At 43.0% G+C, this 20487-nt stretch overlaps 1 protein-coding gene across 3 annotated transcripts in view; it reads right to left on the bottom strand.

The window, feature by feature from the left end:
- The window catches only part of MAMLD1 (mastermind like domain containing 1), an 82806-nt gene that overhangs the window by 56950 nt on the left and 5369 nt on the right, over positions 1 to 20487 (bottom strand). Inside the window, exon 1 of one of the 3 annotated variants that reach the window (XM_064463188.1) lies at positions 406 to 457. The exons of the other annotated variants lie outside the window; for them this stretch is intronic. The gene's annotated coding sequence lies outside the window, so the exon portion shown is untranslated. Of the gene's footprint in view, positions 1 to 405; positions 458 to 20487 lie in introns of those variants that run through there. 3 annotated transcript variants of the gene reach the window in all.

Below are 20487 nucleotides of genomic sequence, written 5' to 3'. Positions count from 1 at the left end.
AGACCTATGAGGAATCATAGCATTGCCACACATCAATAACGCAAAATAAATCCTGCACTTGGCATCACATCAGTCCTAGCCTCTGAAAGACTTTCTTCTATATACTATTAAAATTTCACCAAAAACGCAGCCCCCACCACAGCTGTCTTACACCAATAGCTGGAAGCAGCCTCTCTGTTGCTCTGTCCTGTTACGACCGTGCCAGCGCAGGGTGCATCAGCCGCCTCCGGCCAGTGGACCCTGCTCCATGGGCAGAGCTTGGAAGAATACTATCATCTCCCACCCACACACATGGGCTGCTGGGGAAGAGCAGAGATAAGGTGATTGCAAAACACAAGTGAAACATTTATTTTTTACCGTGTTCCCTGGTACAGAAAGTAACTGGCTGCACTTGAAAATACCAACCTATCAAGTTGAGCAAGCAGAAGCCCCGGCTGGCAGCGCTGATGCAGAGGGTGCACAAGGATGCTGGCGGGGACACGCCCAGAGCCTGGACGTGCTCCTTAGCATCTTCTCTAGAGCAGTTTTGAGTGTGTTCATGGAACTGCATGAAAGCAGAAGTGTTTGTCTTTACACAGTGCTTTGCAGAGAGGCTGGGGGAGGGGGAAGCAAACTACATGAGCAGTCTTGAGATCTAACAGGCAGAATTTATTAGTTTTAATATTAAAATATTAAAAAATTTACCCTGATCATAAACTCAGGGGCTTCGAGTCACTGGAGAAAGAGACATGGATTTTTTTAAAATGCAATTTTAAGTTTAGAAGCCCCGAATAAGTGGCAATATTGAAATCATCAGTCAAAGCAACACTGTCTCCAACATACAAAGCTTTTCTCACATCTTCTATAAAGGCAAATCTTATTCTCATATTGCCTTTATGCCAAACCCAACATAGGAAACAAGCATGTTCTTTGCCACCCACTTCGCCAAGGGACTGACAGAGGTTTCTCTCCACAAGGTTATCATTGTGTCTGGGTGCAGCTCCCTTACTGAAGGGACTGCGCACCACTTTAGGGATTAAGTGGAATTTGGTGACAGGGAAGGTCTGGATCAGGACTTTGCATTAGAGAAAGTACCATGTTTATTGGAAGGTGTTTTGGCTCCCAGCTCTGGAAAATAGCTAGCCATCTACTTACACCTTACCTGCACAACAAATCTGCATTGGATTAGTGAAAAGTGTGAACTTAAGTTGCTTGCATCAGAACGCTTTTTTAAAAGTATAATAATGGCCTATCAGCTTTCATTTAAATTGGTTTGTAATGGAGGTAAATAAAGTGAAAAGGAGTGGGTTTTCCCAGCCTGCCTAAACCACAGCACACACCAGCTGATAATCTGTGTCACCCCCTTGTTCCAAAAAGACCTAAGTCCTCCTCATTTAAATTCTTTCCTGAACATAAACAGTTTACCTTTCAGATGTGTTAAATCTCAGCTCTGCCATGCAAAAAAAAGAAAGCAAAACAAAATAGAAATAAACTGCATAAACAGTGCTGCATGCTCTATAGGCACTTTGAGGAAAAAAATTAAATAATTCAGAGCATCATCTCTTCAAAATATGGTAGTTCAGAAAAAATTACCAGCCTTTCTTTGCATAAGAAAATATCCTTCTAATGGTTTGCAAGAAACAAAAGCAGGCACAAGGAATTACAGTGACAAGCTAAAAATTGTTCAACTCTAAAAACAGATTGTAAAGCAAAGGGGAAAACTCGTAGGGAAAGCTGAGAATAAGGTTTCATAATCTTACACTGAAGGGTTGTAAATGTGCGAGCTCAATACCTCACAACCCTTTTTGAGTAAATAAAGGTTTAAAATGTTCTTTCTTTAGCGTGACTGAATTCCTTTCCAATGTGACCCCAACATGCCATTCCTCTATCTTTATCTGCCGACACAGCAGAGCTGTTGACCTTTCACCAATGACCTGCGCAGTCAATAAGCAGCCAACAAACTATCTCAACAGAAATGCTCCACGGACAAGTTTCTCCCTTGCTCCCTACACCACCAAGCTCTGCCGCTCCTGAACTCTTCCGCAGGCCCTCGGCGTGCGGCAGCGTGGCTTGCAGACGACACGGGGCCCGGAAGTACATTTCCTTGGGCATCCCCTATCCAAACACACTAAACCCGTAAGTGGTTTTGCTGGTGTTTGCAGTCCCACAAACTGCTTTCATGTTACGTGTAGGATCTACGAGATCTCTACCTCATCCTAAGCACTTCATGTTGACTTCCAAGACAGAATCCAAGCTCACATAACTCAAATATGCGCAGACTGTTGGAGAGTAAGATAATAACTTTAGAAAATAAAAGAAATCTTATAAAAGACTTGCCCAAACACCAATTGGCGAAGTCTCGACTTCATTAAACAAAAAAAATTAACACAGCCAATTACAGATGTCTGGAAAAAGAAAAGAAATTAAGGCAGGTCAGAAAATATTAGTGGTTTTATGGATGTCTTTCAGATGGCTTCCGATGTTACAAATTCTATTGTACTGTTACACAATGTTTCTATCAATATGATTTAAGAAAGCACTGTATGCATTTTGACTCAAACAGATCCATATTTTAAAGGTGTAACAAATCGGGGAACCAGTAAAGTGCTGCCATGTGTTTTACTGAGGTGCAGAAAAGAGAACAATCATTCCCTGCAGTGCTTACACCAAACATACTGAAGCATTGATCAAGATCTGAGAAGCCAGAAGAATGAAAACTATTAGAGACCAGCCATAAGCAGAAATGAAGCTAATTAGTCCATAGAGCCTTTATCAAACTGAGTGAACACAAAGGTAAAGCAGAGGTGCAAGTATTGAAAAGGAATTTAGGATTATTGAAATGGAAAGGATAACAGTTTAAAGAGCTTATTCCTATGACATCTAAAATGCTTAACAGAGATGGAGTTTCTCTATATATACATACATACACACATATATATTGACTTTTCTTAGTGTATATACATTTTTGACATATATATATACAAAATCTAAAGAGCACTTGCAATGGCTGTTAAAATGTTAATATTTGCTGCTGTGAGATAGCTGAAATTTGAAAACCAAATAAACCTACTAAAATTTGTTCAAAATATTATTTTCTCATATGCTGCACATACTCTAGGAGATTGATTTATTCTCTCCCCACCATTTAAAAAACTCGGTAGCATGATTACAACTATGTTTTGAATTGTTCTGTTAAATTAATAACGTGGATCAGTACTAAGTGGAGCATAATATGACATTCTTTTATACAGATTCTTTTTCAGTCTCTCCAACTTGAAAGTATCTTCACTGTCCATTTTTAGGACCCACTGGTGGCAAAGATTAGTTCTTCAAAGGGCAGTGGCAGCAAAGTTTTAGGCAAAGTGATCAAGTGATTAACCTGCTCATTACAGAAGTGGGAGTGCATTATTATCTGCACAGCAGAGAGCTGAAATGCATGTAGCAGCTCTGATTTATTTATTCTTAATATAAACACAGTTCAGATTGCAGCATTTAACAGATTGCATTGCTGGATCAATACAATATTCCACCAAACTTAAACTTCAAGCAGACAAGAGCTATCAAAGTCTTTGATTAAAAACCCCTTGGTCTTTGCCACTTGAGTCCAGATCTCACAGCCTGATTCTCCAGGCAGGATGTCACAGGCAGGAGCCCCTGCATTTCACCAGCACTCAGGCTGCCTTCACCCATGGTCAGGGTGCCTGCAAGAGCCACTGAGGCTCTCTACAAGCACAAGAGAGTCACCTGCACCAAGCCCTAGGTATTTCTGAGGCATCTGCTAATAACTTGGTGAAGTGAAAGAATACACACTTCAGATTTCTACATGTTACAGATATTTCTCAGTGTGAGAGCAGGAGTCAAACCTCCTGTTTGGGATTGCTTAAATAAACTGGCACAGATTTGCAGCCATGGGTGCCTGCAGCCCAGGACTAGCAAACGCAGCTTCCAGAAAAGCTGGGCGTCCCCCTTGGCTGGTTTGTAAGCGCAGGACACAGGCACAACGGCAGGACGCTGGGTCAGGAAAGGATGTGCTGTGACACGGCCGGACGAGGTAGAGGCGCAGCCAGGAGCCCTTGGCTACCAGCCACGGTCCTCACCTGACGCACACTGTGACCGAAGCTGCATCGCTCCCACCATGCCGCTGGGTCACAGTGCTCTGACGAGGGGGATGAGCTGTGGCTAATATAGGTGGAAGAAAATGCAAGTTCACCTTCCCTTTTTTTCTTCCCAGAACTTGCAGAAAGCCCTTGAGATCCCAGCACTCTCCAGGTCAAAGCTACGTGGGAATATTTGAGCTGTGCTGGATTTTGGGGTTGGGTTTTTTTTCCCATTTCTTTTTTTTTTTTTTTTTTTAAAATCTAGGTGGAATGAATTGAAAGTGCTGCTTAATAAGAAAATAAGAATTCAAAACTGGAGAAGCACAATAAGTAGGTATATTAAAAAACAGGCTCCTAATTTCTTATCTTTGATGGTATTCAGTACTATTTTAAATATTCTCAAAAGAATCACAAACATACAGCAGGTCATATATAAAATCCCCGATGAAGCAATTTAATGCTAAATTAAAGCTGAAACTAGGTAAGCCCAACTCTTGGGATCTTGAGTATTTTCAAAGACTAGAATAGAATTAACACTACCCAAGAACACCATGTGTTTTTCAGAATTTTAAATATTTATTTCCTAAATTAAATAGAGCAGGTTTAGCTGGTTCTTACAGCTTAGCAGGAAACAATTTAATTTCCAAGCCAATTGTATATTGACAGTTGGCAACAATGGTTTTACTTTATAAAAAGAGAATGGGAAAATAGTTGTGCATTTCTGAAATGCTTCCAGAAAATTTCCTTTGAGAACATGTTCAGTGAAAAGTATACAAACAGTCATTAAACATGAATGTAATTTAATAAACATCCACTCAGCTATATGGTGTGATAAATAGGTAATAAGAATGTAATACAGGCATTTAGCTTTCAGCTTCCAAAGGAGCTGGAAGCTAAAACAATAATACTTTCATTAGACTCTCCTGCCTGGCATCAAGAGCCAATTTCCACCTATTAATATGGATTTCTATTACCTGCCTTGTGAATACTGTTAACCCATTTATCAAGCAAGAAGCCATACTTTTGTCACTTATTACAAGCAGAAGGGGAGCAGAAGGATTGCTAAGCCATGTAACATTAGAGCATCAGATTAAATCATTTGACCTAGAAGATAAAAACATTCCACTTACATTTAAAATGGAAAAAAAAAAAACCAGCGCTGCTCGTATTACAGTTAATAAGAGCTCGTGCAGGATCAAATCCTTCCTTGCTGCGTCAGAAGGAAAAAAAAAAAATCACTGTCTGCAGACTAATTGTAAACTCGGTGCATGTGTAATTAAACATGCCTCATTGGTTCTCTTGATATGTCAATAGTGGGTAGGAGGAGGTTGATTTAAGTTAAACGACTCAAGTCTTACTGAACATTTGCCCCTTTCCGTGTCCTCTAAGCAAAGCATCATTTAACAGAACAACCTCAGCCAAATATGAGGAGCTCGGAATTGAGTGTTTATTATTCAGATTACAGCGGTACCCAAAACATGCCAGGCACTTTTTTAAGCGCAGAGGGAGGCGCCGGGACAGATCCCTTTCTCAGCCCCTGATTTACACCAAGAGCAAACATGCCCTCTGAGCCCGGAGTTGGTCTCCCACTCCCCTCCCCCAGTGGCCCAGGAGATGAATGGAGGGTCTATGGTGCTATCACAGAGATGACAGGCACGCATCTATTAATCACGTTTGTTGCTAAACACACTAACTTCCCACTTCCCACAGTGCCGAAGCCTCCTTGTCCTCACGCCCGTTTCTCAGCTGCAGTGAGCTGCACTCAGCAGCTAATGGGTCCAAGAGGGCATTTAGCTTTAGCCCCCTCATTATGTCACTGCTCCACCACTCATCTTCCTGCTAGGGTATTAAGACCATAAAATTCTTCTCGCTATTCACACTGGACCAGATTATAAAACATGTCTGCTTCCATGCCTATGATAAAAGCTCCACGATATCCACCTCACCCACTTGTGAATACTGTGAACCCATTTATCAAGCCAGAAGCCGTACTTTTGTCACTTATTACAAACAGAAGGGGAGCAGAAGGATTGCTAAGCCATGTAACATTAGAGCATCACCCACTTTCTGCGGAGCGATGACCCAGGAAAAGTACTTGTATTCCTCCCACTCTACACATCGCAGCTACAGATGCCAAAAATACTTAAGACCTAAATCCACAAGGGAGAGACAGGATCTGGTAAAGCAGCAGAATGCAAGCAAAGTTTCTGAAGTTATATTACTTCATATTTTCTGGTCTCCATTCAGTGGAGTCATTGACAATATGTGGGATGTGACAATACGAACTGGGGTGTCTCAGCTTTCCTTGCCTCATTCCCTGCTGCCGTAACTCAGCAAACTTCGTTCACTTGACTTCAACAGCTTAGTGCTGGTTTACCCCACTCGCCTGGCCATTCTCGTTTTGATTCAATTTTGTCAAACCATTGAAGCCTCCCAGTGTGTTTCTTTTAGTAAGACTTCCATACGACCCCACCCCTGGCACGGCAGAGACCTTCCTGCCCCACGCGCTCCGGTGGAGCCAAGGCACCTCCGAAACTCCTGCTGAGGAAAGAACGTTCCTCTTTTTCCCCTTGAAATCTCCAGGCGATCAGTAAGTCAGCGAGTTACTCAGAAGTCATTGAGCAATCGGGCTGCTCATTATACTCCTCAATGAAATTACTACCACGAGTAATTCTCAGTGCGGTACTACAGGTTGGCCTACCTTGCAACCCTTTCAAAGGACTGGAAGAAGTACTGCAGCTTTGTGAAACAGATTTTGAATTCCTCTCATACTCTCGGGTAGTCATTTGATCCTGTATTTTACGTTTTTGCACGCTGCAAGTTCATCCATACCCATTTCTTTCTCAGTGGTCCTTTAATCCTTTTCTGTTCATGCTGCAGCTCAGCACAAGGACGGGTATATTTCTATAAGCCACGTACTCAGGAGGCTCTATCAATATGCATGCATGGTGCAAGGAAGAAACATATTTCTGCTGAAGAAGGATCAGAAGTTGGGGTCAGACGCTTTATATTTTAGCCAGATTTTGATAAGACATATTAGGAATTCATAGGGCTTTTATCATGTTCAACAGCAAGAGGATTAGACCCTATGCTGACAAGAGCAAGAACATCAATTGTTAAAAGAAATATGTGCCACACTGAAATACAGTAAAGCACCTGAAAGACATAACATACTGTCTGATAAAAACACTTTAAGCACTTTCAAATTCAACCCAGTGATGACTTGCCCAGTCAATGCTTCATTTGTCTGGCAGAGCCAAAATTACAATGATTTCTGTTCTAATGCTCAGAAATGCAACAGAAGTACAAAGGGAAGCCGTGATTTAAACCATGGCTTCACACAACAGCAGGGATCCAAACTATGGATAATAAACTAATGCTTAGGCCACATGACAGAAAGAAACACTAAGAATCTTTATTTGGATTCAAAAATTTTATCCAGCAGGCTTGCAATATTGATGAGAAGACTCAAATCTGAATTAAAAAAAAAACAACTGTGATTTTTTTTCAAATTCAAGGAAAGGTAAAGGTATCGACTCAATTATAACAACAACAACAATCTCCCTCCTGTCTGAAGAAAGACCCCAAAGCCAAAAAGCATCTCAAATTCATCCCACTTCCCCCTAAAATACTCAGAGTGCTGCAAATGTGTTACAAACTAAATGACTTTTTGTACTGAACTTCCAAAATCCTTGACTTTTAATAAGGTCGTGCATCATTTGATTTTAATTACAGATTTTTTTATCCCTTAAATTTGACTAAAAATGATGTGATTTACAAAGCAAACAAGCCAGTTAAACAAAGCTAATTAAATTCACTAGAGACAGCCTTGCTTTTCCCCTCAGTGAGTGTTTATTTCAGCTCCCAGTGCTCTGATAGCTCCTGACAGCTTGCTGGGACACAAGAAAGAAGTAGGTCAGGGTAAGCTGGAATCAGCAACAGAGGATCCCATTAGACAGGCTTGTAGGGTAATACGGAGATCGAGGAAGTGTGTGATGTAGTGACAGTGTTAGAGACACATAACAAACAGCCTGAGGACAGCCTCCAGCAGAACCGGTACATTTATCTTCTCTGTGTTATAATGACCCCTCATACAGCTTATCCAGTTTGTGATTTCTCGTACAAGAGGTGCTGCATAAACCTAACGACAAAAACACACTCACGGTTTGCGAGATGATGCCGAGCTAGAGGCAGCACTAGCAGAGGCTCTCCTCCCGCTGAGCCCTTGCCCTTCGGGTTACGCAGCCTGCCAGCGTCCAGGGGCAGGCAGCTATTCACGTAAGCAGAATACGTCCCCCCGCACTCTAGCTGGGAATGCAGGGAGGAATCTCACCGCACGCAGAGATCAAAAGAGAATAAGACTGGTTTCTCCTAACCAGCTTCTAAAACATTATACTCATGATTATGGTTGACGTACCTACGCTGGACCTGAAAATACCAAGCACCGTAGCAAGAAAAGCCGCCGTGGCAGCTGGGGAGCACAGCAAAAGCGTGTTATGGGGCACAAAAGACACCTGCTTCCTACTGAGCTGTTGGCTGGGGGCTCCTGGTGACCCACCACCCAGGTTCCTACGTGCTGTTGGAAGTGGCAGGAGGGCCTGGGTATCTTCTCGTACCACAGCACCACTGTCTTTGGGAGCAGTTACTGGCAGACAAGAGAGGCCGAGAACCCTGTGCTTTCCGCTGGCTTTGGCAGCTGGGATCGCTGTGTAATGAAGAAACATCAGTGGAACCAGGGAGGAGAACAAAAACCAGAAAGAGCGAAGTCATCAATGTAAAATACAAAATGCTTTATGCTTCTACCACTGTATTAGATTATTTAATGTAAAGTGTATTTTTACTGGATACATGTATATACCTGGGCACTTGCTAATGCAACTCTTCCCTCCTGAAGAAAAGGATGAGTATTTATTTTTTTAAGTGCCTTGGCAGTAAGAGCAGAAAACACAGTCTCATAAACTCTGCAGTGTAATATTAAGTCAGAGGCAAGTGGAAAAGCGGAGCTCTAACTCTCCTTGTGCTCACGACTACTGCTCACACCATTAAAAGTTAAAGTCTCTCCCACCATCTCCGGCAGCGCTGTACATACCCCAATCATTTCAGTTATGAGAGTCAGTTTCTCAGGCTTACACACACAGCCAGAGATTCACCTCAACTCCGAAATGTGTAGCTCACATTAAAAAGAGAGCGCCAGCCTGTGCTATCTCAGAAAATAGGTACGTTTGACAGGAACAATTTAAACCGCCATGGGCATAAACAAACACAAATGGAGAATGTTGTTTTATTTTGTTCAGAGCTCAATACATTCACTTTGCTTAGAGATGTCTCCAGCATCCACTTTACTTGAAGTGCCTGAGTGACTTGGTTTTCAGAACGATGGAGGCTGTACTGATAAAACAGCTCACGTTATTTCAGGAGTTTAATTTCTGTCGCCCTGACTTCATTTTCATGTTTATTTAATAGGAGTGCGTCATGTTCAGCATTTATCCCCTTCTTTGTTTCTAGTTACAATCTTTCCGCAGCACAATCCACCTCCTGCACTAGCAGTGCTTCCTGCTCTTCAGGGGGTCACGCTATATGGTCACTTGCACCCACCCATTTTACGACACAACACATCCCTTTCCTGCAATTTTTACTTAGGCAGACAGTTCCACTGAGCTCACAGAGGTTTGGTCCGAGTGACGCCTATTTGCTCCAGCCCTGACATCTAGGTAAAGTCCCTACCCGGTTAAACGTCCTAAAGAAAAACATGTGTGTCCTAACGAAAATATGCATTAAGATAAAAGCATTAAAATAAAAGAAGACAATGAGAATGATCAGAGCAGCACTGCCTGCGAGGAAGGAAGGAAGCTTTTAACAGCACTAAAATATAAAATTGATTTGTACACATATTTGATAAAAATCAATACAATTAGCAAGTAACTGAATACTAGAAAGGGAAATTGATTGCTTGAGGGCCCAGAGGACTCAGGGCAATCAGTCCATTCTTCTAGCTCCTCCACTCTTAATAAAAATTTACTTTTTCATAATCCTGCCTGAACTCTTTGCCCATTAATAATGCCGCTAAATAGCTCTTCTTTTAGCACTGTTATTGCAGACCTGCTTGAATTACATTTAGAGGCAGTTTTGAGTGGCATGTCCTGGCCGTTTTGCTATCTGCAGCACAAACCTCCAAGCAATAGCATAAAAGAATACCGGCTAATGAACGGGAGCACAGGAACACTTGAGAAGAGCTTATAAAATTAAGTACCAAAGTTTAAATAAACGGATTACCATAGAATTGATTTGCTACATCAATTTGGTCAGCTTTTGCTGATACATCATTCCTTCCTCAAAGGAGAAGAGCCACCGTTTCGAAACAACTAATTAAACATTTTGAACCATGGCCTTACAAGGAGAGCAGGGCTGCATTGCTCTGCTCTCCTGTCTCCCTCCTCTCACCAAGTGATTCCTCACTGCAGCGTAAAAATCGTTACTCCACATGAAACAGGACACTGAATTTACAGTCAAATCTAGACTAAATGAAGTGGCTTCTACAGCTACCATCTCTGAGCAGATTCCAGTTGCAGGCAGGAGCATCTTCTCTTCCTTCATTAAGGTGGGACTGGAGGAACTAAAACGCAACTGCTGTTCCCCGCCCAGAGGGAGGGAGGCTCCCCGCTCGGCCAGCGCTGCCTCCCCAGGTGAGGATTTCCATTACAGTCAACCGGCTGTACAATTTGATAAAGGGTGCACACCACTCGTACGCATCTACAAAGGAGGTTTCTCTTTCAAAAGGTCAGATGCCTTCTCAGATAAGAAGTTTCTCAGATGTTAAGCTTTGGCCACTGACTCATCTTGATAGGAAGCTCTTTAAACCAGTAGTAGTTTTCTACCTTTGGGCCCTCAACAACAACTCTGCCAGCCTGCAGTTCAGGGTGGCACAGCCTTCGCTGTTAACTAGGGCCTGATTCAGCAATGCACTTGAGCATATATTCAAATCGAGCTCTATGCGTAGCCCTATCCAAGCTAAAGGCAAACAAATACTTTTTCCATATTAATGAGACCGCTTGTATGCTTAAAATCCAACAATATATCTTAAGCACTTCCTAGTGCATCTCCAGAGGAACATCTCAAGAAGTCACTGAGTTGAAGAAAATCATGTATGCACCTCACCATATTCACTCCAGCAGAAACCCTTACCCCAGGAATCTCCACACATACTTAGGCCTCCAATGGCCCAGCCGGACTGGTGACTAAACCGAGCCATTATATCAGCTTAAGAGAACGTCCACGGATGCTTTGCAACTCAAGCAGCAATCTGTGGTGATGCCTCCACAAGGGTGATGAGAGGCTGCAGCGCCGAGGCAGGAGAACAGCGCCTCACTCAGCAGGGCACCAGCGCAAGTGCCGCAGGTGCAGCTGCAACATCTGCTAAGTTGCCTCACTGAATTCTTACGATGTTCTTACTCAAAAGTTTGTCCTGCTGCTTCTTCTTACAAAAAACGAGACTATAGTCCGGACACAGAAATAGAAACCAGAAGTTACACAGTTTCAGCACTGGCCTTTGTAATCATGAACAAACTACTTTAATCTCTGCTTCAGTTTCCCTGCCTTACTAATAAAGCAGAGACAGTACAACTTATTTCACCTAACTCATACATCTTTTGTGAAGATGAAATGCTTGTTCTGTGTAAAGTACTTGGAAGATGAAAGGCATCAAGTAAATATTAATCATAGTCACCACACCTACCAACAGGATCTCCAGTACGCTGATTTGGATCCGTGTTTGAAGAGTCTTTCTTTGTGCAATTCGGGAACTATGCTTTCCTGGAGTAGTAGAGCTGAATTAAAGCTAATCAAGAATTCCCATGTTAATCGGCCTTCTAGCCTTCAGAAGATCATAAGAAGGATGATGCTTTCATTTCAAAAGACAGCACAGTGCCACAGAATGGATTACATCAAACTGGCTGAAGCCCATTTACAGCATGGTCATGGAGGAAACGATAGGAGTTCATCCACCGACATTCATCTTAGAGCATACACACTTGTAAATCAGCTCCTATTCAATAATGAAATGTCGAGTGACTCATTCTTTCTACGTGTGAAAAAGCTCTCAGAGAGAACCAAAGAATCTTTTACTTTCCCATCTGCCTTTATAAACACTGAATTATGTCTCCTTACTTCAGAGAAGCTACAATGCTTCAGAGCCAGCTGTAAAAGAGAACATTACCATCTTAGGCTGACAGAATCCAAGGCCACCTTAAGATCCCAAATTTCTGCTGAAGCAGATTTGGGAAGATGGTTCATTAGCAGCTCAGCTGATCTTCTGAACCAGCTTCCCGGGCACAGCGAGGCACACTGATCCCACACAGACATGCCCGCGAGGCTGGCCCGGGGAAGGCTACTGACGCTGCTCTGGGCACTTTTGCTGTTCCATGTGGGTCAAGTGCCAGATTATTTACTTAATGTCTTAAGAAACTTCTACAGCTCAAACTTAGCTCATGCAACCATAGCTGTCCTGCCGGCAGTAACCAGCAGGTTAGCCAGGTGAAAGCGGTCTTCAAGCTATTTCTGCGTGAACCAGTGAATGTACACAAGGACAGCAGCGCAGACATACCTTGACTTTTGTCCCAGTGTTAGCACCGGCCCAAAGCCAACCGGCACGTACCGCAGCTGCACGCTGTAGAGCAGTTGCGTGCTTTGGTCAGCTGCTCAGTAGCTGGGCTGCCTAAGCACTGCTCTCATCCAAAGAAAAATCCTTCTAACAAAATAAACCAAACCAACACATGCCTGTGATCACAGGGCAATCAAAGGTGCGCAGCCCCGGCGCTGTGACTGCTCCCTGCTACAGCTCTGCCAGCCTCTGAAGAGGTGACACAGGGTTAGCTCCCTGGAGCATCTCTTCACCACTGCTAAGAGAGTCCAGTTTCTCCGGCACAGCAATCACAACAAAGGTATGAAAGCAAGAGTACCAGGAAAAAATGAGAGTCGCAAACTTAAAAAAGACAATGGAGATAAAGAAAAGCACTGTCTGTAAGTCAGTGTTGAAGGAGCACAGAACAAGTTTGCACACAGGAAACACCGACCGCTTGAGCAGAAGCAACAGGAGATGCTGGACCTGGCAGACCAAGCACATGAGGGATCACAGCCCTCCCGAGTCTAGTCCTGAGGTGGCCCTGGACCTGCTGTGCCTCCATCCTCCCCCCAAATACCTGCCTGGCTTCCTCAGCTCTCCTGACTCCTTGGCTTTTCCCTCCCTTCGGTCCCAGCCCATCCCTGCTCTCTCTCCCCTACCATTGCCTCCTCGTACTTTGGACCTCTTCACCTCTACGCTCCGGGGTCTCTGGCTCTCCATCAGCAGCTCGGCACCACCAGCCCGTGCAGCCGGGCCAGCCAGTGCCACAGAGCAGCTCAGCTCACTCCTGTAGTGCTGGTCTACCTCCTCGCCGGGATCCGGCAGTATGCAAAAACAAACAAATTACACTACAGACACAGAGCTATGCTCCAAAAGGAAATGACCACTGGATGTTATTGCTTAACCTTTCTTAATAATGAACATGTATTTCTTGAAAGTATATGCCACCTAATCCCCTCGGCATTGCAAACATGTACAACAGGAGGGTAATTTAAATTAATCAAGCCCTAAGCTCCACGTGAAGTTTAACAGTTTGCTTCACTACGTTTTGGGTAGCAGATGGCAAAGCACTCAATGGTACATTCTCTGCAGTCCTCACACAAAGGCCTATACTTGTTCCTGTTCTGGGTGTGAATGCCAACGAAGGGACATTCACTGGACTAGCTGAAGGCTGCAACGTGGGTGACCATTTTAAATCCTGAAATAATAGATGTATAGTTACCAATATAGATGCTCCAAGGGAGGACACGTGGGCAGCCAGAATCGGTCATTTACCCACTAGTCCACCATTACTGCCATTCTTAGACATGATAAAATTAAAGCTACAGGCTGGCATAAGACTTCCAGCAATTAATCTGTGCCTTATCTGCACCGGTACTGACATCCAAAAGCAGTTCCATGCAAGCAGGTAGCAGGGGTTTTCTTACACAACAGCACTTGACACTGTTGCTGTAGCTCACAGTATTTCCACGCACGCTGTCCTTACCAATTGCTCCAGGCCCTACACAGCCCGGCACGTGGGTATCCGAAACCAGTCTGAGTGGGTAATTTGGATTTCAAACTGCTTCTGTGGACAGTCACTCAAATGCTCTATTTCTGGCTAGATTTTTGGGGGGCCAGGGTAGAGGGACGGAAGAGCTGTCAAGGGGAAAAGAATAATTTGTGGATGATGTGTAGAGCCAGAATGATTTTAAAGAAAGGGCAATGAAGACTGCCTCAGTCAAGCTTTTTCCAGGTATGTTAGAGTGGCAGGGAAGAAAGGGGGTGAGCAATAAACAATTCAGCCTGCAACATTCAAGATTTTCATAATTTATATCCAACAGAAGACACACACTTCTTCAAAACACAGAGCGCACCCCCCAGCATTCAATTAATGGTGGTGTGTACAGTGAACATACTTACACTAATTGACTGGTCCAATAGTCATGGCTGCCCCAAGCATTTCTGGAAGTAGCATTTCTGCAGCAGCACCGAGCAGAAATGCTTCACATTTATTAACTTGTTTGGTTTTGACTGTTGGATTGGTTCCCCATTCCCAAGGCACTTAGATTTATTCTTTTAGCTTAACACTACAAAGTAATCAAATCACTCCGTTACAGCTGACAGACTGTAGGAGCCCTGAAGGGGAGGGGAGAGTGGCATCAGAAGAAACATCTACATTTTCTCTTACATTCTTCACACTTGCCCTAAACTTCAGATTTGACTCATCTATATCTCTGGAATTCAAGAATATTGAACTTTAACTGACATAGGAATTTATTTGAAGATGCAGGACTTTCACTTGAAATTAAGGCTGATCTACCTTCTGGTATCAGGGACCAAGATTCACTTCTCATGAAGACTGAAAAGCCTAAACGCACTCTCCTGCTGCTTCAGGTCAAACACAAGGGTTGCTGCAACCAAGAAAACATCCTTCCAACACTATGCAGAGTTCAAACCAACCAATCCATAAATAAGATGAGATGAGATGGAGGATTCAAGCATGCCTTTGTGCCCTTCCATCAAATATGTAGGATAGGTAAGAACAGGAAGACAAAGGAGATGGCTCAGAGTGTCAAGATTAATATGGAAATTGAGAAAAAGGCCATGTCTTTGGTTGGATTTTGACTGTGTCTCTTCAGTACAGTTTATTTTCAGGTCTATGCAGTGCAATATTAGAAAATGCATAGCACACAACCCTTGATGTGGAAGACAAAGAGAATTTTTTTTATTTAGATGAATTCCAATGTCCTTGTCTAATGCTAGAAAGAAATTAGTGCTTGCATGGTCCTGTGTGTTTAAAAATAATTTGAATGACCCACTGCTTAAAGTATGGAAAGGGTCCTCTGTTATTAAAACCCAAACATATTTCATTTCAGACTGTACTCAAACTGACAGGGTAAAGCTCGAAGAAAATCCCGCAACAGATCTTTTTTTTTTAATCAAGAAAAACAACAAAACAAAACTTCATGGAGCCTGTGATCAAATCTTACAGAGTTTGGACTTAATACACCAACAATGTCAGGCATTTCAATGCAGCAGCATCAAAACTAGATATTTACTGCTTGGTAGTGAGTAACCCTTTGAAAAGGGAGGAACAGAAATTCCTTTTTAATGAGTCACCATTTGGCAGTCAGAGATCAAAACCTTTTGCCTGTATTTCTGACTGCAAGATTGTATATACTTGGGGCTTTTTCAGTCTGCGTGACTTTATTTAAACCAACAGAGTTAACTGAGAAAATAAGTATGTTAAAAGAACAAGAAAAGTGAAGTCCTTAAAAGCACCTGACCATCAGCATGATCTATTGGATTACTGAAATTTCAGATGAATTCAGAAATAATTTCCATATAGAAATTTGGAATTGTGAAAATCCTAGTAAGATTTAAAGTAACTAGTCAAAGGAAAATGAAATTGAACTCAGTACCAGTTCTGATAACCGCATGAAATGAGGTTGCATAATTATTCTTAAACTAATGAAATTGTTTACATACTAAATGTTACATAATAATGTATGGGGGAAAAGCTCCTTGTGTGTGCGTGGAACTGTGTATGACAAACGTCTTTGTAAAATATTCATTTGCTTACCGTTGCCCAAAACCTAACCTATGAAGATTTGTGACGGAGAACGAAACATTAAACCACATGCCTAAGAGCAGATGCCATTTTTGTATTTAAATATTTTCTTTCCCTCTTTATCAAATTCTGAAGGTTCAGCAAAAAGGAAGATACAGCGATGTGATATCATGGAAGAAAAAAAAATCATCCTGTGTCGGCATTATAGCCAAAGCAAAGAAATAAAACTATCATTCATGCTGAGGGGGTCTTAGCGTAAGATGTACCTGCCTTTATTTTTAATATAAATTCCAACTATGTGAAAAGTCCCTAAAGACCATGGCTAGTAACAAGCACTTACGATTTACGAAATATTTAACTAGTTAGGGATGCTCAGGGTGAAGGTTAAGGTAAAGCAACATTATTCCCATTTTACATTGGACAAGTAAGAACCTGGGAACTATTTACTCCAAAAGTTGCCTCCATCTCTCAAGGCCTGTGGGGCTACTGCGGATATTCAGACCCTTTGAAAAAAAAAATCTTGACAGTTTGAAATTAGAGCAGGCATTATTTGGGCTTGGTTTCTACCTTAGGTGATCTCCAAATTGTTATATGAAAACTCATATCCACAAAAATTAGAGCAGGGACTTACCACTCACTCCACACAGCTATCGAACAGCCAACCCCTGTAACTTCTGATCAGCAAAAGCGTCTCCACACCTTACTGTCTGCTCACTCAGCCGTCCTGTCCCTTACATCCGTTGATCTTAATTTATGTTCAATTTACTTGTAGATTGGAAGTTATTAGAGTAAATAATTACAGTAACTGGTTACAGTTTGGGTATTGAGAGAATTGAAGAAAGAATTCAGAGAAATAACCTGATCTACTACTGTAAAGAGAATCAATCACCCATCTCCTTCCATTTTTGGCAATCCTGTGTCACTGTTGTCACAAGCCTGGAAAACGATGCCACATTAATTCTCCTTTTGAGAAAGGGGCTACACGATTTGACTCCGTAACTGTGTATTGTCTGGCCTTGGGGAATCTTTGGGGGAAGTTTCCCATCCAATGCAGTTACAGTTTTTACTGAAGGAGAACTGCTGAGTTGGCCCCATGCTTTATAACTTGAATGCATGACACAAAAATATACAACCAATGGTCTGTTTCCACTAGAAAAATCATCAGTACATAACCAATGATGTTGCAGATCCAACCCTATGTGAGAAATGACATTCTCAAAGACATTTCAACAAGCCTGCTCAGAGGTGGTGAACGCGGGGCAGGACGAAGAGATAACTACTGCAAATTTCTTATGGAACAGCAACAGTTCTGTAAACTACATGCACCTAAACTGGAGATCGGCTGCATTTCCCAACCCAAACCTTCCCAAAGGGGAAAAAAAAAACCCAACAACAAACCCTGGGTTGTAAATATTACAAAACAGAGAACTGGATAAGAAGAAATCCATCCTCTATTTCATAAGAAGCAGACTTGCTCCCTTCCTTCAAGACTACACGCTGCTCTCAGTGCAACGTGAACTGCGGCATCGCGGATGGCAGTGTGAGCAGGCAGAAGAGGACATATGGCCTTTTGTACTGTTCCCAAGATGCTGCATGTTAAAAAAACCCAAAACAACAAAACCAAAACTAAAAAATCATTATTCAGGCTGGAAGAAAGCCAAGCTATCGTAAATGTTTGTTTATTGCAATTTGGAAGACCTTTTTAGAAAAAAACAACGAACTCCTCTTAGACATGTAATCCTAAACCCAAATGGTGGATGGGAATCAAGCACAAACCATGCATTATTTTGGGGAAACTTTTGCTGTCATGCTTATTGAGTATTTCTCTGTAACTAGGTATCAGTTCTGTTGCAGTGGCTATGACTAACGAGTTAACAACACTATTTACACTAGTACTGTTGTATCATTAGAAACAACAAGATTATGTACTTTAATTCTAATGCCAGCACAATTATTTTAACACCAAGTGTGTCAGATCTGACTCTATACCCCCTAAATTAATTTCAGAGTAGTGGCTAAATAAAATGACATACTTCTTTGTGCTTTTGTTATAACACGCTCATGTGCAGCAAACTGTGAAGAAAATGTAGTAATTAGAGGTTAAATTAATCCCTGACAGACAGGCAGCTTAGTAAAGCTGGGCCCTCTTCAGAAAACATAGCATAAAGCTTGCCAGTCTTTCAGAATTAGGCACAAAGAACAGGCAAGATTGGCAAGTGCCTCACCACTGCAATCCAACTGAAGGGTAATGCTGAAAAGTCGGAGCTAGTCTTCGAGCAGCCAGTACTACCAGGCAGATCTTGTGACAAATGTGATTTAGGGCTCCAAGCAATTGTTGCCGCAGCCGCTCTAACTGCCTGATCAGGATCAACCACTTGGAATTAAAGACAGCCTTTTGCACAGCAGAACAGGCTTCTAACCACTGTATAATCAACCTCGAGACGTTAATAAAAGCGAACAATGGCATTATATTTCACAACATAACTAGAAAGTTACCTTGCTGCTTCTGATTTCAATGCAGGTAATGGATTTCATTGCCCACAACAGAATAAATGTGCTGTGTTACTCTGAAAACAGTAAATAGATGTGTCTCAAGTAGGTGTAACTCCCAAACCTGCTTGGAGTTCTGAGGCACTTAATTCTAGAGAAAAAGAAACTCCCGCAGAAATGCAAAAGAAGAACAATGTAAGACAAAAGAGGCAGCCACATCGCGTTGATGATATCCACTAAGTATTTCTTGTTTGTGTGTGTGAACGGAAGTAAATGTTTTTTCCAATCTCTCTAGCTGTGGCATGGCAAAAGTAGCTGGTTTTTAAATCCAGGAAAATAGAGCCTGTTATCAGAAGGGCAGAAACTGAAGGGTGCTTGCTCTGTGCTGTGCAAAAAGTGCCCTGGCTTCCCGGCGCGGACAAATCCTGGCGCAGGAATTGCAGACGCATCACCGCGTGCATCCCACTCGACTTACACCTTACCTCCAAAGGTGGAAGGTGCAAAAAACTGGCTTCCCCCTGGGCTAACACTGATGCCACTCAGTAGATTGCCTGACATGGGGCGAAAAAATAACGCAGTTAACACCCTCCCCTGCAGAGGTAATCTATATCATGTCTGCGACAGGCTGAGCCCCCAGCTGTCCCCGCCTGAACGGGAAAGCACAACAGGCAGCTGTGGTTGGATCCCCAGGTAAATTCAAAAGAAGAAGGAAAAAAAAGGGAAAACCTGTATTACAATTAAAGTAAAAGCAAAAGGGGGCTTGCGGAGATTGCAGATCAGTGTGGGAGTGCATTAACATCACCAGTACTTCTGTACTACCCAGATCATTAATTATTAACAAATTAGGACATGCCTGATGGGGTATTTATGTAACACTTCTTTATCAATAAAACTGCCAAGTCCCTCGCAGGGAAAAGCAGAGCGGATCTCAACAAGTCACAGTACAACACCTCCCTTTGGACAGGGTACGACAATGAATTCTGGTTTCCCTCTCCTCAGCCCGGCCACCCTTCCCAAAGAGCAGTTCTGGTCAGCCCGGCAGCCCCCGCTCGAAGCCCAGGGCGCACCCCAGCCTCCCGTGAGCAGCAGCCCTTTAATCAGGTCAGCGCTCGCCAATGGCTCATTGTAGCGATGAGGCTGCGCTCGGAGTAAAGGGCCATGCGAAATCCTGCATCCCCCTGCATCTCCCACGCCTGGGCCCCACGGGCACTTCACCGGCCCCACGGAAACAGCCGCCGGCCGTGCCCTACCTGGGCACAGCCTACGTCCCCCAGCCAGTCCAGCTGGCTGGGCTGCATGGTAGGGGGGGAGGAAGGAAACCTATAGCTCTTTCCCCTGCTCTACCCTTTGGGCACAACTGTTCCCCCACAGGAGCAAAGGGCCAGCTAAAATTCAGCCTGCAGAGACAATATCCTTAAACCTACTTCGTTTCCATTTCACTTCCTCCAACAGGCGAGAGTGAGCTGGGTGGTGGGCACGTAACGATCCCCGTTCCCTACTCAAGGGCCTGATCCTTGAGCCCTTAACTCTAGGATCAAATCTGAGTCTCGTCTACTATAAAATCAAAAAGAACTGCTAGGCCGGGCCCTGACTGTAGAAAGACTGGTGTACGCTCCTACCGCCAGCCTAACAAACGCCCTTCAGTTCATCCGAGATGCACACCAAAGTAAACAGCTCTAAAAAGCTGCTGCAACTTTGCAAGTGAATGCTGTGCAAAATAAGTGTTTTCCTCTTGCAGGAAAGTAATGACT

This window comes from Phalacrocorax carbo, chromosome 11, assembly GCF_963921805.1.
Source record: "Phalacrocorax carbo chromosome 11, bPhaCar2.1, whole genome shotgun sequence".
In the NCBI taxonomy this organism is placed as follows: Eukaryota; Metazoa; Chordata; class Aves; order Suliformes; family Phalacrocoracidae; genus Phalacrocorax; species Phalacrocorax carbo.
The sequence above is the reverse complement of the archived record's forward strand: the minus strand, read 5'-3'. Positions and strand labels throughout refer to the sequence as shown.